Raw genomic sequence first — 17,800 nt, forward strand, 5'->3', positions numbered from 1 at the left:
TCATTTCCAAAAATATTTAACTGTTATTCAATTTTTATGAGAAGTTTGAAAAGTAAGAACAAACCGCCTATCTCACAAGTCAGCCACAAAAAATAAAAATCCTGTCCTTACAAAATGGAATCATGTGTCCTTCTTAAAAAATCAGTTCCAATAATCACTATTGCTAACTTGTCAACTCTACTATTTCCGTAAATAATTATATCATTAAAACAACACTTCAATCAATGTCGATGATTTTCTAAGAAAGACATGACTCTATTGCAAGAAACAATTTATTAATTGATGCAATTAAATTATGCTTACCACGCATTAAGAGTACAAAAGAGAATACCAAGTTTGAAAACAAATAATATCTGCAAATCTAAACAAAACCATTCTTACTGTTGAAGAGAATGGCGCACTTGTATAGATTTCGGGGAATAGATAGTGAATTTGCAGAAGTCTTTGCCAAGCAACTATCTGACTTGAATTAATTGTAAAGGATTGATAATTTATGATGACAAAGATGAGAGTAATTTTTAGTGCATAATAAAATAAACTAATAAAATGTTCTCATACAAATTTCTGGATACAAAGCATCTAACTCGGACAAAAAGTTAAGAATTTAATGATTTTTGAGATATTACTACATAGTCAAAAAAAATTAATGCAGCCAATGTTAGAGAAAGATGAAAATTGCCATGCATAACAAGATCTCATTGAGTTTCAATCATAATTGTTTTAAAACAAAATATTTAATTTGAGAATTTAATTCATTTTTTGAAATAAATATTCCTGAACAGCAATCAGAACTGATGTCTGCTCGCTTAATTTAAAATTATTTTTTTTATCTTGATCTAAGAAAACGAGATCTTTGGTCGTGATATTTATATACATATAGAATCAAACTCTATATTTTAAGACAACTTCCCGTAGGGCAAGTTATTGTAATCGTCAAAAATCGTAATTGAAATTTTTCCCCTATCTTCACGTTTTGAAGGTTTCTGAACATTTTGGTATACCTTAGAAAAAATGGATGTGTGTGTGTTTGTTTGTATGCATGGATACATTTTTTCGTCCACGTTTTCGGGCGTTCGGTTCAACCGATTTGAATGGTTCAAAAAACATTCGATTGCTATTGATAAGGAGATGTGCTGATTAGTCTTCGGCAAAGGCAGGTCCAGCTATTACGGAGATAAAGAGCAGAAGGGTGCAGAAAATAGAAATCGAGCTTTTGAGAGAACGATGCATCCGATTTGAATGATCTAAAAAACATTCAATTAGTAATGGGAAAAGTGGTTATTAGTTTTTGGCAAAGACAGATCCAGCCATTTTGGAGATACGGAGCAAAAAATGGTAGATTCTGAGAGGAATAAGCATCCGATTTGAACGATTAAAAAAACTTTCTGCTTGTGTTGACGAAACGATTATTTTTGGGCAAGAAAAAAAAATTAATTCAATTTTTTTAACTAAGAAATTTTTTTTTTTGAATATAGAAAATAATTCGGATTTTCTAAATTTTAATTCGGCACGGGAAGTTCCAGGAATTCCAGGAATTTGCCTCAAGGCACAATACCATACATCACTAGTTAACTATTTATTTGATTAATACGAATTACTTGAATAACTTTATAAACAATAACGCCTGATCATACCTTCTAATCTATTACTCTAATGCAATTTTTTTGAAGTACATATTTCAATCTACAAATCTAGGATTTAAAAGCTTGTGACTAAGCTTTAATGAAACAAAGGTTGAAGAGACTGTTTTGAAAAAAAATAAAATAATAATACTCTGATCTCATGATCTCATTCACATTTTGATCTATAGATTGTGACAACGTTGTTTTGAAATCATGTCGATCAATATGTAAATGGATATATGCATTAAATATAAATATATATATATATATATATATATATATATATATCCGATATTTAATTGGTGTCTTTGTTCCTTTGCACTATTGCAGCATATCTAACATCACCTATAAGACAAGGCTAACATAAAATCATGATTAATTCACGTTTGCATACAGATCCGCATTTATTAATATTCACCCATTGTTCTAGAAATCAATAATCATAAATAATAATAGAAAATATTTATATAAAATATTACGCTATTGACTATATTAATATTTATAGGAATATTCTATTATATAATTCTATAAGCAATTTAGATGCATGGCGCGATATTTTAAAAGTTGGATATTGCATGCAATAGTTAATTGTTTTGGTTTATTAAATTGATTATTAAGACTAATAAAATATATTATTAATTATAAATTAAAGAAATGAAATATTAGAAAGTGTATTAACTTTATATTATATAAATGTTTTTAATAGGTTAAACTGAACGGCTAGAAGAACTATGAGGATCTTTTGTATTTATTAAAGGTAGATCCATTTATAGATCTAAGGAAAAGGTGCAAAAAATATACGTGATGATGTTACAATCCACACAAAATGATTTCATATTCATATGTAACTAAAATGTTGTTTTTTAATATTTACAATGATGATGATACAAATCATAGCGCACAAATGTTTCTAATTTGAGGTGGTATTCTAGTGTAGTGGTCTGAATTTTAGGTTATCTTTGTAAAAAAGGAGCAATTATTTTTTTACAACATTTTTTATATAATTTATTTATCAGTACAAGAGTGCAGAAAAAAAGTGAAAGAAAAAATAATTTTGAAAATAGTTAATAATTTGAAAAAAGGGGGGCTCCCAGAAAATTGACACCTGACCATATTCACGATTGCAGTCCTTTTATTAATCCGAAATGAAAAAAAAACTAAAATGATTTTGCAATGGTATATATTAGGATTAAGATAAAAAATGAATTTTTGACAAAATAGCTGTTTGAAAAAAAGTATCATTTTTCTTTTTGTGTTTCTTGAAAATTTTAAAACATAGTAAAAATTCAAATTCGTGGATTGGGCTAGTATATACCAGAGAGAAGTCTATAAAGAAGATTCTCCGAAAATTTCAAATGAATCGGTTCAGTAAAACTCGAGAAATCGTGGGTATCGTATTGATAAAAGACAGTTTTGAAAAATACGCGTTTAAAATTTCGCAAAAGGAAGGAAACAGAAGAGAATTATCATGATCAAATAGTTGTATCTTCGAAAATAATATGAATTTTCAAAAATCTTCCCGTATACATATTCTTATATAATTAAACTTTGCAAATATGAAAAAAAAACTCTTAAAAAATGTTATATTTTGGTAATAATTAAAAAAGTGTAGAGTCTTCGAATTTTCAAAATTAATACATAACATCTTCATATGTATTAGCACATAATAATTTTTATATTTAACATTAATATTATAGCCAAAAGTTCGTTTTAAAATTCATGAGTTTCAACTATATGTAGTCTCCTTTAGCTTAAACGTATGGAGTTTAAAAAAAGTTATTAGGAAAATCATGTTTACTATTGTTGCTACGCCGGATTATTAGACTCTGTATATTTATCTATTAAATTAGAAACTTATAAATATATTTGCCATCCCTGAAAAACATAAGTCATTTCTCTCTTTTTTCTATTACCAGCATCTAGTTATTTATTATCATCGTGCATAGTTTATTAAAGCAATGATGGCATGCGGCTGAGGCAGAGCATATGTATGGCATTATGTAATTTGCATTCTTGATTATTAAATGCCAAATTGATTTGATTCGATTCGAGAAGGAATAGGAAAATAGAACATCAGAAGATACCTACATGATACGATGTAATTTGCAAAGGGTACTGTGAGATCAGTCGTTTTTGTTGTTATAAGTTACTCTATGTCACGAAAGAGCACTTTCAGGAGATATGTATATAAAACTATATTTTGAAATAATAAATAATAAGCAAAAAAAAAAAAAAAAATTTCAAGATTGCTGAAGTATTGATATTAAATTGTGCTATTGTTGCTTTCAATTGTGAATAAATTTCTTAATTAGTTAACCTAATTTTCAACAGAGTTTAGACAAGTCGACACTATTTATACAGAAATCCATTGAACAAATTTACAAACTAAATTAATTAAGGCGAGCACATAACAATTAAAATCTCTTTTGAAAGTAAAGCAATTTTATTATAAGCACATACAAAAAACTAAATATAATTTGTTTGCGTTTCATTGTTTTAAACTGGCAAACAAAAACGGTGTTTTATCGGTCGCGCATAAAATTGAAGGCCAAGAACTCAACGAATCGAATTTCATGGTTTAGTCTAGAACACGCACAAACTCAAATTATAAAAAATAAAAAAATAATAATAAACATTATGATATTTGAAACGCAAAAATTTTTAATATAACCATTTTTGAACCACGTACAAGCAAAAATAAATTACAGAAGTGAGACTTGAAAAATTAGAACTTGAACGTGGAAAACTAGGTAATAAATATAATTTTTTTTTTGGAAAAATGCACGAAAAAATTATAATATTTACATTATCAGATATAATATTTTTTCAGAAATCATTTGGATATGCAGTTATCATGTTTTTTTTTAATATTAACTTTTCGTAGGGTAGTTATAGTAATGGGCCGAAAATCGAAAATTAAACTTTTTGCATTTCTACACGTTTTGAAGGTTTCTGAACATTTTGGCACACCTCAGAACAAATGGATGTATGTGTGTGTGTTTTGTATGTCCCGCATTTTTTTTTGTCCACGTTTTTGGGCGCACGGATCAACCGATTTGAATGGTTAAAAAAACATTCGATTCCTATTGATAGGGAGAGGTTAGTTTTTGGCAAAGGCAGGTCCAGCAGTTACGGACATACGTAGTAAATAGTGCAGAAAATAACGATTTGAGTGATTAGTTTTTGGCAAAGGCAGCTCCAGCCCTTTCGAAGATACAGAGCTAAATGTTTAAAAAATAGCAGTTATTGAGAGAACTATGTTACAGTATTTATAATAATCTATTCCTTTTATTATAATATTTCTCGAACATTTCGTTACGGTACGGGAAGTTCCAGCAATTTGCCTTAAGGCACGATGCCATACACCACTAGTTAACACTTATGTATTATCTTACTGTGTGCCAACTAATTTTTTTTTTTTTTACTATTTACAGCAGTTTTTTCTTAAAATATATAAGAGATTGTAATAAAGCCTAAAGTTTATATAAAATACTGTAATAACATGTCATAAAAATATTTTAAAGCATAATGCATAATAAGTTAAATGAATGACTAGTACTTCATTTTAAATTCTAGAAAATATCTGGAAATCCTGATAATAATAATATTAATAATCATGCTAAAGATATGATAATATTCATGCTAAAGATATTATAGCCTGTAAATTACATCGATTGATTCCTCTCTTATTTATATGATTTTATAGTTAGCTTCCGAAGTTATTTTATAAAATAGGCCATAATAAATTAATCTTTTACCTAGTCATTGATATAAATTGCAAACACAATTTCTCTTGTAATTTATTAAACTCTGGAAGATATTTAATAAAAAAAACAAGACGATTTGCTTGCTGGTTCGCTTCAAAGTTAGATTACAGTTATAATTAAGACAGATTAATATTCAATCTTTCCATCTAGAGACATCAATTAGCAAAAAGTATTAATATTGCGAGTTTATAGCCTTCTTGTATAAGAAGTAATAAATTCGTAGAAGAAGTAATAAATTTATACTGACAGGGGTGGATCATCTTTTTGTGAATTATTTGAAATGATTACTTTTAACAAATGTTGCTCAAGTAATATAAACATCGAAAACCTTTCTCTATATTAAAGATAAATTTCATTTTAGTAATTTTTATTTATAACTTAGAAAACATATTAATTAGCAATGAATCGTAATTGGTGAAAAATATCATAATTATTAACATTAATATTGAAACTCACGATTATAATTAATACATTAATTTGCATATGCTAAAGAATTGGTTAAAAAAATTATTAGTTTTGCATAATTAATGTTAAATATTAAAAATAATGAAACTTTTACTTCCAGTTTTTCTAATTGCAAAATTTTTCAATAAGGAAGTTTGAAAGATCAAAACATCAAAAAAGTTTGCGATCGATACGAAAATTATACATGAATATATAGTTTATTAACAAAATTTTAATAATATAATTTTAAATAGTAAACGAATAAATAATATTATATTAATATTTTTTCGGTACCAACTTCTGTCTTGGAATGTGAAGATATGAATTTTAAGACATCCGGCATTATACAACTGAATATGTAATTATTGCAAAATTTTACGACCGAATTCATAATGAAATAGAATTTGTAAAGTGTATAATTAATTGTGAATATGTTTAGAACAAGTATTACTCGTTATTAAAAATTAAGGAGAAATAGGGTAGGGCAGGGGACAAAGGTCCAATTTGATTTTGAGCAAATATATTGTGAAAACGAAACTAATTTTATCTCAACAAAGAACACTTATCAAATAAACAACTACCTGACTGTTGTTCATACTTCATCATTGTACAAATCTGTTTTTTTGCTATTTTTGCTTTTTACTCCATAGACGGGGTAAATTGGGACAGTAAAGGGGCAAACAGATCCGATGTCTTGTTTTATTTTCAAAGGGATTTTATAAAATAATAGCTATATTATTCAACAAATGCAAAATAAAAATTTCATGGGTGCATTTTTTACACTCATAACACTTGATCTGGTATTTTGTCAGAAATGTTAATCAGCAGATTTGGAATAACTATATATTCAATTTATCTCTTGTGAAATTGCTTTATTTAACAGAATTTACTTTTTTATTTGCTATTTTTTCTTATTTGCACTTTAGTAGGTAAAAGTTCAGTTGGTCCTATTTACCCCACCCAGGTGTAGGCTTTTATAGATGTTATATAAAAAATGGTAGAATCTAATTTAAAACTAACAATATTTATTATAAAACCATTAACTAACTTATATATACTTAAAAATTATATTAAGGTCTCGTAAACTAAACAACAGTTCTCACAACCAGAACCACGAACAACGAAAGAAAATTCTTTTGTTATGAATTTTCAAACATTGCCGTTCATCTCCCAATAGTGTCGTCGTAACAATCAATGTGATGGCTGGTTATATATCTTTCTTTTTCCCTCTACTTTCAAATAATGTTCTTAAAAATTCTTAACTTTACTTGTTTTTGAGATATCAGTGGTGGACCTTTAAGCCCCGCTCTACCCTGTATATATATGAATATAATGACTGATATATTTTATATGTCAAAACTTAAAGCAGTTTTAAAAATAATGCTTATTATTTTTAAATCTTAACTAAGTATTACAAAATAATTTATTCCTGCAGGTTTGATACTAGAATTATGTTGGTGCCTCCTATTGGAAAAGTTTTCTTGTAATATAATTATTCAAGTTATTCAAATATCAAATATAAATGTTCAGATAATTATAATTGTTGTCTTCGACTATAACTTCTTACTTAAATTATAACTTCTTACAGAATAATTTACCAAATTCATATTTAGGTTACAGTATTTGTAGTTCTTTACCTTGAGGCAAAGAACTTTAAGTATGTTTATAACAACTAGATAAATAAAAAACCATTGCGTATATATTTGACAAGTAGCAGTGTCTTTTTTATTTGATGTTTTGATTCTTATGATTGTGTCACTGATTCAAAGACTTCGTACGAAATCTTTTGAGAAGACATTGTGTAAGATTCGAAATATCATTTGATCCTCTCAATAACACAATAATACATTTATAAGTTTGAATCTTATAAGATCGAGTGATATAAGCCCACCATAATCTTCAGACACATTGCCTGTTCGCAAGGTCGATACCTACAGGTTTTTATAATTTATGTGATTATGTTAAAAAAAATTCTTGGCTTTTTTATCCAGCATGTGTGGAACATGAAATTTTTGCATATTTTATGCTTTTGTTCTTTCTTAGAGCAGTTTTGGGAATGATGAACCGAGATCTTCACATAGTTAAATAGAAGAAATCAAATCAGATAAAAGTTAGCAAAAAGCACAATTAAAGTTTTAAACTATTGGTGCATGGCATCGTGCCTTAAAAGCAAATTGCTGGAAGTGTAGTTCACTTACAAACTGCACTTTATATGAATCTCAGAATGGCTTCATCAGAGAAATCTAGTGAGTTCCTACGCGTCAATATAAATTAATGTTACATCACCATCAAGAAACGGATGCAAAGTAATTCCAACGCTATATAGATTCTATTTGATTAAACCCATGGACAATATTTATTGCAGTCTATTTATAACATTTATAACATAACAATTTATTTGTAATTTTCTTGAAGACAGTGAACATTGTACATACATGTAATAAACACATATGAGAGTAAAAACAGGAAATTGGAAACTAAGTAGAAGTTAATAAATAGAAATAGACATGGATTGATTTTGGCAAATAAAATGTAAGTATTAATGTAGTATCCAAATTTTAAACGAAAGCTATATATTTTTTATTTAACTACGACACAGGCTAGATAATTTAAAATATGCCATCATATTTTTTTTGTCAACTATTGGATACAGTCTCTAAAATCTTTTTAGATCTAGAATACGAATTCATAATCCGAAATCTAAGAATCTTGCTTAAATTAAACTAAAAATAATTGTATATAAAGAAGCAAAGATGATTTATAAACCGCAAAATATTGGGATTTTTAATACATATTTTTATTAAGAAATGATGTGAGTGAATAAAGATAGATAGACTCATAATTGTTATTTTATTCGTTATTTTTTATCCTAATTATTAATTATTAATGGTTATTTTTCATGGTTTGAACGGCTATTTATCGCTTTTTTTATTGTCGACAAAATGCCTTTAATTATATTTATGTGTGTACATATATATGCTTTGATATTTCTTTTTTATTTTTCTGAAATATTTTTTTATAAGAACAAATAATATTGAAGTAAAATAAAGTTGGAAAAACAATGATGTACGTACACATTATTAATTACTATACTAAATTATATTCATTGGATCGGATTTTAATATTTTTACAAATATTGTTATGTATTTTAAAATAAAAATAACAAAATATATTATAATAATAAAAAATGAAAAATATTTTATCTTATAAAAAGTTATCAATTGGACATTTCGTATTTTACAATCTTTTTATGTAAAACAGATTCATTTTTACTGCTCATACCAAAACTACACGAAAACACCTCGTACCTTCGAAATTATCAAGGTGTATTTGACTTTTATTCTGATAACAAGTTTTTATCTCTCGTTCACAAATATTAAAGTAGGCATTTTTATATCCCCGAAAATAATAATCTGAAATAGGGCTTAGAAACCTGCTCGTTAAAAAAATTTGTTATGAGATTGATCTTATAAATTACATGGCCAAATAAAACAGAACAAATAAACAAGTTCAGAAGTGAAAAAATCAAAAGAATTTGTTCCAATAAATCAATATTGGCAATAATTCTTGGTAATAAGCTGTCCATAATTCCTTTATTTAATTTGCATTTTTAAACCAAAGTGACATATTAATCTCATGTTATTTGGCAGATTATATGGTAATAAGTGTTAAGCACATAAGAACTGCTAAAGAATGACATTTAAAATAAACATTTTTGCCACCCAACTTATATAAAAATAAGCTTTCATTAAATTTATCGATAAATCAAACATTTGAAAGTTTGATTCATAAGTAAATTTGGTATTAAATCCAACATTGAGTCTATAATTTTATGAATAAAAATAGATGCTGAAACTTTTTTTAATTATTTTAATTTTGAAAAACAATTAATAGTAAATAATCAGAAAATTCTCAAAATTGTTTCAGTAAATCAACTACATATAATAAAATATTAGATATTATTAATTAATGTATAAAAATGTTACTTGAACAAAGAAAGACATCAATAGCAAAGTTGCATTAATTTTCACTTATTAATTTACAGATTATTTAATTTAATTAAAAAACGGTACTGATGAGTATTTTAAATTGCGCAAGTAATAATAATGTCAATAAAACTATTTTCTATTGCTCAATAATATGAAATATCAAATAATGTATATTGTTCTACCACATTATATCACAAACAAATGAATTGGCTTGAATAGTTGAGACCAAAAATTTATTAGTTTTATTTATAGCTCTTCAACATTTAATTATCATATAATAACTAATTTTAATTAGATTTATACAAACTTGCTTTTAAGTTAGAATTTTCAACAGTTTTTTATCTTTACGACGCCATATATAGATATAGTTTAGATCAGTTGTATTTATTATAACTAATTACTAGTATTCAACATATAAATTCAGCATAAACAACATAATAAAAATGTGTTGATTAAAAAATTAAAGAATAATAAAAAGAAATATACTAGTATTGGATTGTTCCCTTTGTCGTGATTCTACTATATTATATTTTTTATTAAATTATTTTAAAATTCATTCATGGCGCACACAAAAAAATAATCCATTCAAGTAAAAGCGTTAGCACCTCTTTAACAAATGTCGAATTTATCTAAAAATTAGATATCAGTTTGTAATAAATCTTTTAAAACAGGAAAAACTATGAAAAAACCTGTTGCACGAACATTCAATTATGATCGTTTTTAACATTACATCTCTTTACCATTAACACTATCTTCTTGTGGCATAATTTATAATCAGTAGCTATATAAATACTACCTAGATAGTAAATGGTACTTCGACGGCTATTAAAAAGTTAATTTTTAATATAAATATTATTATATAGGTATAATAATGATACTAAAACTAGTCGAAACAAACATAAACATGGAAATGAATAATGAATTAAATTCTGATGAGGAGTAAAAAAATATAACTTATTTAACTTAATCAAAATAATATTCAATATTAAATTGTTGATAAAAGATTTCATTAAAATTTTGAATATTAAAATTAAATTAAAATTTAAAATAAAAAAAAATGTTTTACATGTTTATCTGAATATAAAATTTAAAGTAATATCTCACTACGTATTTACATCAATATAAATAAAATTAATAAATAAAAACAAAAAATATATGTTAAGTCGCCAGTTTTATGCACTTTACTTTTTATTGATAAGTGCTTAAAAAAGCTTAAATTAAAAAAAATCGGATAGAAGTACGTAAAGGTAAAGTACAAAATATAAACATAATTCTAATAATTATTATTGTTATAGTCATAGTTACTTTTTACTCGGTACTTTTCTGCCATTTACGTGTGACAAGAAATGTATGCAAATTAATTTGGTTTTCATAAGCATTCTTATGAATAATATATTCAGAATATGCATGAGCAAACTGCATAAAGTCTGAAGATAATAGTAAAGATAGTAAAAATAGAATATGGTTGCAATTTAATTGAATTACATATAAAGGATATTCATGTAATGTCTCTAATTCAAATATTGTCGTTAAAAGCTCTATCAAATATTAAGTTAAAAGCTCACTCTTAGCATCTCTATAATTTTGGACTTTTGAGTATAAAACTAAAAAAAATTATCAATCAAGGCAAATTATATAATAATTATTGGAGTCTTTAAAAACGCATTCAAGTCTAATTATTAAAGATATTTCAAAAATGTAAAAATGTAAAAATTATATAAAAAATGTAAAAAATATATTTGAAGTAGATGTAATGTAATTCTTGAATGAATATCTTAAAAGAAAAGAATCTGACGTGAAAAAAACTGAAGCATAAAAATGATATCATCAGAGATACTAATTTAAATAAATATTATATTGCCCTCTGAACATGTAATAAAAATATCATACGCCAGTTGTAATTAAGTGCTTTTCCAATAAATATTAATACTGTTATTGCATAATAATAAATAAATTGAAGTTAATAAATGCAAATTAATTTATATGTAAGGGATATAACATTAAACTTTTTTGAAATATTTAATTTAGCAATTAATATTATTGACTATACTTAAACCATAAGGAGGCGTCCATTAATCACGTGAGGTTTATAGGGGGAGGGGGGGTTGACAAAAAATCACAAAATATCACTTGGGAAAGGGAGGGGTATAATAAGACATCACTTGTATTTATTTTTTACCAGACTTTTTTTAATTCAAACATTTAAAAAAAATAAAAAAACAACCATTTTTACTCGTAACTAAAAATACACGTAATGATTGGTGGGGGAGGGGGGTTGATTTTGAATATCACCTAAAAATTCTTGAAAAATCGATCACGTGAATAATGGACGCCCCCTAATATATCAATAAATATCTATATATATATATATATATATATAAAGATGAAAGATTTTTCGACGTTGAAACAAAGAGCATCCCCAGAACAAACTTAAAATTCAAGAGTTGCAATAAAAGTTTACCAAATATGATATATAAATAATATAGATACTTTTTATTTGATATACTCTTAAATATATATTTTTAAGTAATTGGGTTGTAATACTTGGATTCGATATAGTTTAAGCCAAAATTTAAAAAAAGTGTTGAGTCTATTATTTTATTAGATGATCCTGTATGTGATACATATTATTTTATATATCTGCATTTATAAAAGTTTTATTTATAATTGCGTACAAATATTTTGTTGAATTGAAACCTACAATGAAATGGTTACTTAACGCTTTGTTATTCAAATTAGAACAAAAAAAACTGCAAGAATTTCTATGAATATAATTTAGTTGCAAATTAGTAACTTACCACATACACTTTAAACAAAGCACGATCCTGTAGCTCATAAAATATTCACACAAAGCTTGTCACCGTTTAAAAATAATTCCAAAACATTAAGCCTACACTGATCTTGAACAAAAGAGGCAACACAATTCAATTTGAACTTTACATCACATTTCAGAAGTCAGAAAGGAATCCACGCACGATTTGAATATTAAAGATGAGGAATCTACAAACAAAACTACTTTGTATAGTTTCTGTTCTTTACGTATCTATATATCTACCTTTTTCCCGATTATATCGTTGTATGAGATTGCGTACTCACGTGTACGCAAACCGAATACAACTGACATTCGAATGGGGAACACAACGGGCAGCGAGATCTACTATCCGTGTTGAGGTAGAATTAGACAGGCAGCTGGAGAGATGGAGAGGAACATTGGAATTGATTTATGCGAAAACAAATTATTAATATTTTTATATTGATTAATGTATAATCATTTAATAAATATATCACTTACAAGAGAATGAAGAAGATAAAGTGGACTGACAAGATAGCAAAAGGAGAAGAGTAGGCGAAGAAAGAACTCTGCTGAGCACAATCAGTAACTAGCTGTAAGTGAAATTCTGTCTTAAGGCAATTAGGGCATCGTGCCTTAAGGCAAATTGCTGGAACTTCCCGTACCGCAATACAAAAATTCGAGTAATTAAAAATAATCAATAATAATAATCAATAAAAGTTGATCAATGATTTGAAACTTTTAATATAATTTCGAACCATATTAAATCATTCTATCTCAAATCATTTATTTTGAAATATTTTGGAAATTCTGAACTTATTTTCAAAGCAATCGTACTGCTTTAACTGCTTAAAGACGAAATATCAAAGCGCGTAAGCACCGCGTCGCCGTCTAACGCTTAAACATTGGTACGGAACCCATAGGAATGTAAACAAAATTTATACTTATTGTTAAAATCTCTATAAAATATCTGATAATTCGATGTGCATATGTCTAATGTTCATTTTTGACCGCCAGATGGGATTTTTTTTACTTTTTTCACTAGATAGTATGCCAAAATATTCAGAAACCTCTGAAACGTAAAGATATATAAAAATGTTCATTTTCGATTTTTTTCATTAATAATTTTATATTGATTAATGCATAATCATTTAATAATGATATCACTTACAAGGGAATGAAGAAGATAAAGTGGACAGAAAAGATAGCAAAAGAAGAAGCCCTGAGAAGAGTGGGCGAAGAAAGAACTCTGCTGAGCACATTCATTAACAGGACTAGTGATGCATGGCATCGGGCCTTAAGGCAAATTGCTGGAACTTCCCGTACCATAATTAAATATTCGAGCAAAAAAAAAACAAATATATTTGAGGAGTAGAATAACGGCATATGAAATATATACAGTTTTTGACTAAATTTGTATATTTCGTTTTGACCTTTGTAATATTTAGTTTTAAACTTTGTATATTTTTGAAAAAAAATTCTGATAATTTTGAAATGTGTCTGAACCGAATAAGTGAACTTTAAAAAATTGAAAAAAAATTGTACGGAATAATATAACAAACAATTTGTATTATAACAATTTTGTAATATAACAAAATTTGTAATTATTATTAAAATATCTGATAATTTGATATGCATATGTCTAATGATAATTTTAGACCGCCAAATATCTGACTAAACTGCTAGACCTGCCTACCCAAAACTTCAATCAATTCTTCACTTGGTGAACTGAAGCAAAATTTTGTTTGAATCATCCTAATCTGGCGCTCCATTCTCTCAAAAACTGAATTACCGTTTTTGGCTCTTTTTGCTCCGTATCTTCGAAACGACTGGACCTGTCTTTGCCAAAAACTAATCAGCACAAGTTTTCATCAATAAGAATCGAATGTTTTTTGAATTATTCAAATCGGTTGATGCACAAAAAAATTGTATCCAAACATACATACATACATACAAACACTCAATTGAAAATGATAAGTTATCCGTTCTTAACGACCAAAATATGAAGATACATTTGATCTAATTCTTAAACATTTTTGAAGATTTTATAGGTAGCTAAATTTATGTGAAGCATTTTGTTAAAAATAATCCTATAAATAATTCCTAATATCAGTTAAATAATTATTCATAATATTTGAAGATTTAGCTTCAAATAGATAGCTAAATTAATGTGAAGCATTTTATTAAAAAAAATCCTATAAATAATTTCTAATATCAGTTGAATAATTATTCATAAATTATAGCAAAACGTTTAATTAGACATTAACACTAAATTTCAGATAAATTATTACCATCTGTAATTTACAGACGCTATTTTTTTATTTTTCCTAGAAACTGTAAAACTTCTACTTCACCCTGACCAGATATAAAGAGTGTAAAATGAATTTATAATTCAAAGAATTTATAAAAATAATATTTTGGTTTTATTTTTAAACAAGTACTTAATGGTGGCAAGAATAAAACAAAGGCAAAACATTGTTGCGCAAAGTCATGACAAAAATAAATTCTTTGTCAAATTTAACTACCTTGAATATATATATTATATATATAACTATTAAGATAACTATCGATATATATAAATATATATATATATATATATATATATATATATATATAATGAATATATAAAAAAAGTTTTATTTTCATAACCTAAATATCTTCTTAAATTATAAACATCAAATATTTGATATCTTAACAATAAATTAACTAAACAAACACTATACAGAAACTGAGTATGCTTTCGGTCGACTCATTTCTCTACATTCTTCAAAAATAATATTTTATAAAATAGTTATAATTGACAAATAGTGCTACGATAGTTTTTTCTCTAAAACTTTCATATCCGCTGATAATGATCTCAAACATCAAACAGTCAAATAATTTTCTTGTTTAGGTTTTCTTATTCTATAAACTTGTAAAAAGTACTCATTTAAAGTTTGCAAAAATAATATTACTTAGTAATGTATATTTGATTTTGAATAAAACCTGTAAGTTCAATTTCTACAAATTTATATTAAACTTCTTGAAGCTAGGTTTTGATTTTTCTTAGTTGAATAAGTTCCTACCAATTCGTTACTAATATTGGCATTGCCACTCTCTGTTCTTTTGAATGTTTCACGATCGCCTCGCTTGCAGACGAATGACCAATACAACTACTTACTAAAGTTACAAGAAGCAAGAAGTCTTATGTCATGCTGATATCTCGTGATTTCCGCGAATCTAAGCAAAATATCACACATTCGAAATTGATCACTAATCTTTTACACGGACTAAAAAGCGAAACTGCTTTCTTAAAAAAAGTTTCTCACATTCTATATAAATAAAATTGAATAAAATTATTTGCATAGCGCATAAAGAAAAAAATTAAAGCGGCAACGTGGGTGAATAATTTTACACTTGTCTGCTCATTATAAAGTAATTGATTGGCAGATTGTGGTGCAAAACAAATCAACACGAGTTCTCAACACGTTATAGAATTTGGATCTTCAATTCTTTAAACTAGTGTTTTTGAGAAAACATCAACGAATGGAATAATGGCTAGTCAAATGGTCAACTTGGTCAAATTTTGTCTCACATATTCATTAACACACACATACCTCTTCCAGTTTTGGTGACAAACTTGAAAATCAGAATCACTCGAAAAAAAATAAAATAGCAAATCGGATTTTTTTCGGCGAAAACAGGATCAACACAAATCACTTTACACACAAAAATTATTTCTCGAACAGAAATTGGGAATTATGATCTATGATCAAGCTCGAAGAGTTTTTCAAACCATAATTAAAACAGTATTCATAACATGAAAAATATATTTTCTTATTTACCCTATAATTTATGATAATATGTTTGTCTGATTTTATATAGCAGCATTGGCCTTAATATTTATGTCTGGTTTTATATAGCAGCATGGGCCATAATATTTTTGATTGGTTTTATATATCAGCATCGGCCTCAACTAACTTTAATATTAATAAATATTTAAGTGGCTTCATATCAAAAAAACAACAAAATAATCTATCTACTTATAGCGATATCTCGATATCTATCAAAGAAATAAATTCCGTTGAATCAAATCAAAGACTACCCATCAATCAATTCCTCTCTAGATCAGCAGTTGATAACTTAATAGAGTCAATAAGCACTCGTACGAATTAATTATCAGATTTCTATCAGAAAACAACGTAAATATTCAAATTTTATTTCAAGCATGTTGTGACATCTTTCAACGCCCAGCTGGGGATCTTGATTAAAATTGTAATTTATGTATTAACATGTAATACAAGACATGAAACAAACTATCATTCATTTAAGATCTGCCCACATTGAAGTACGACCTATTTTAGATGATTATTATGTGATTTCTCTATTACACGATTTTCAGATGATAAGTAGGTCTGTGAAAAGGTTTTAAGGTTCCGCAAAGGAGGAGTCGAATTAAATAAAATTACATGGTGGATGGATAGATCACGATACCCACCAGTAAAACAGTTAAAAATTGGCAAAAAAATCAATTGGAAATTGAACGATTTTATCCTATTGGAAGAATTTTAACTGATTGAATTTGGTGCAGCCGTTTTTTGACAAAATGGCGGCAAATTCTGTAATAACTACGTAATTTTAACACCGTTTTCAAATAATTTATAAATACAAGAATTGTTCGATGTGTATATGGAAATGTGTATTTCGTCTTTCACAAATGGTTAATATTTTGTTCAGATCTGTTTAACGTTCTGCTCAAACAAACTGCATAAATACAGACAACTTGAATAAATAAAAGATCATGCGCACATGTGAAGGCTATATTTTTTTAAAAAAATTACACTAGACAAACGCAAAATATTCAAATTTTGTAATATTCAACATAGAGGCATAATAATAAATTTTCATTCTTAATTAATTTTAAGAGTAGTGTTAAAATAAAAGCATTAAATTATAAAGCAATCTTAACAACTGTATTCAGCTCATTTATTTTCTTAGTATTCAGAAAGGTATAGTTAATCAATAATAAATTTAATAAAAATCTGAATCTATTTTCAAATATTAATTTATTCAAATTATCCAAAAATAAAAGACATCATCGATTTAAACAGACGGACATCATCGATTACTCTAGATTTATTCCCAGACAATTGGGTACCTTGCTTTTATATCTAGTCCACCACAAATTTTTAAAGACAATAAGCTTTC

The sequence above is a fragment of the Ctenocephalides felis genome, unplaced genomic scaffold, assembly GCF_003426905.1.
Source record: "Ctenocephalides felis isolate EL2017-DRISC unplaced genomic scaffold, ASM342690v1 CF-g0.4_SCAFFOLD_01604, whole genome shotgun sequence".
NCBI classification, from domain to species: Eukaryota; Metazoa; Arthropoda; class Insecta; order Siphonaptera; family Pulicidae; genus Ctenocephalides; species Ctenocephalides felis.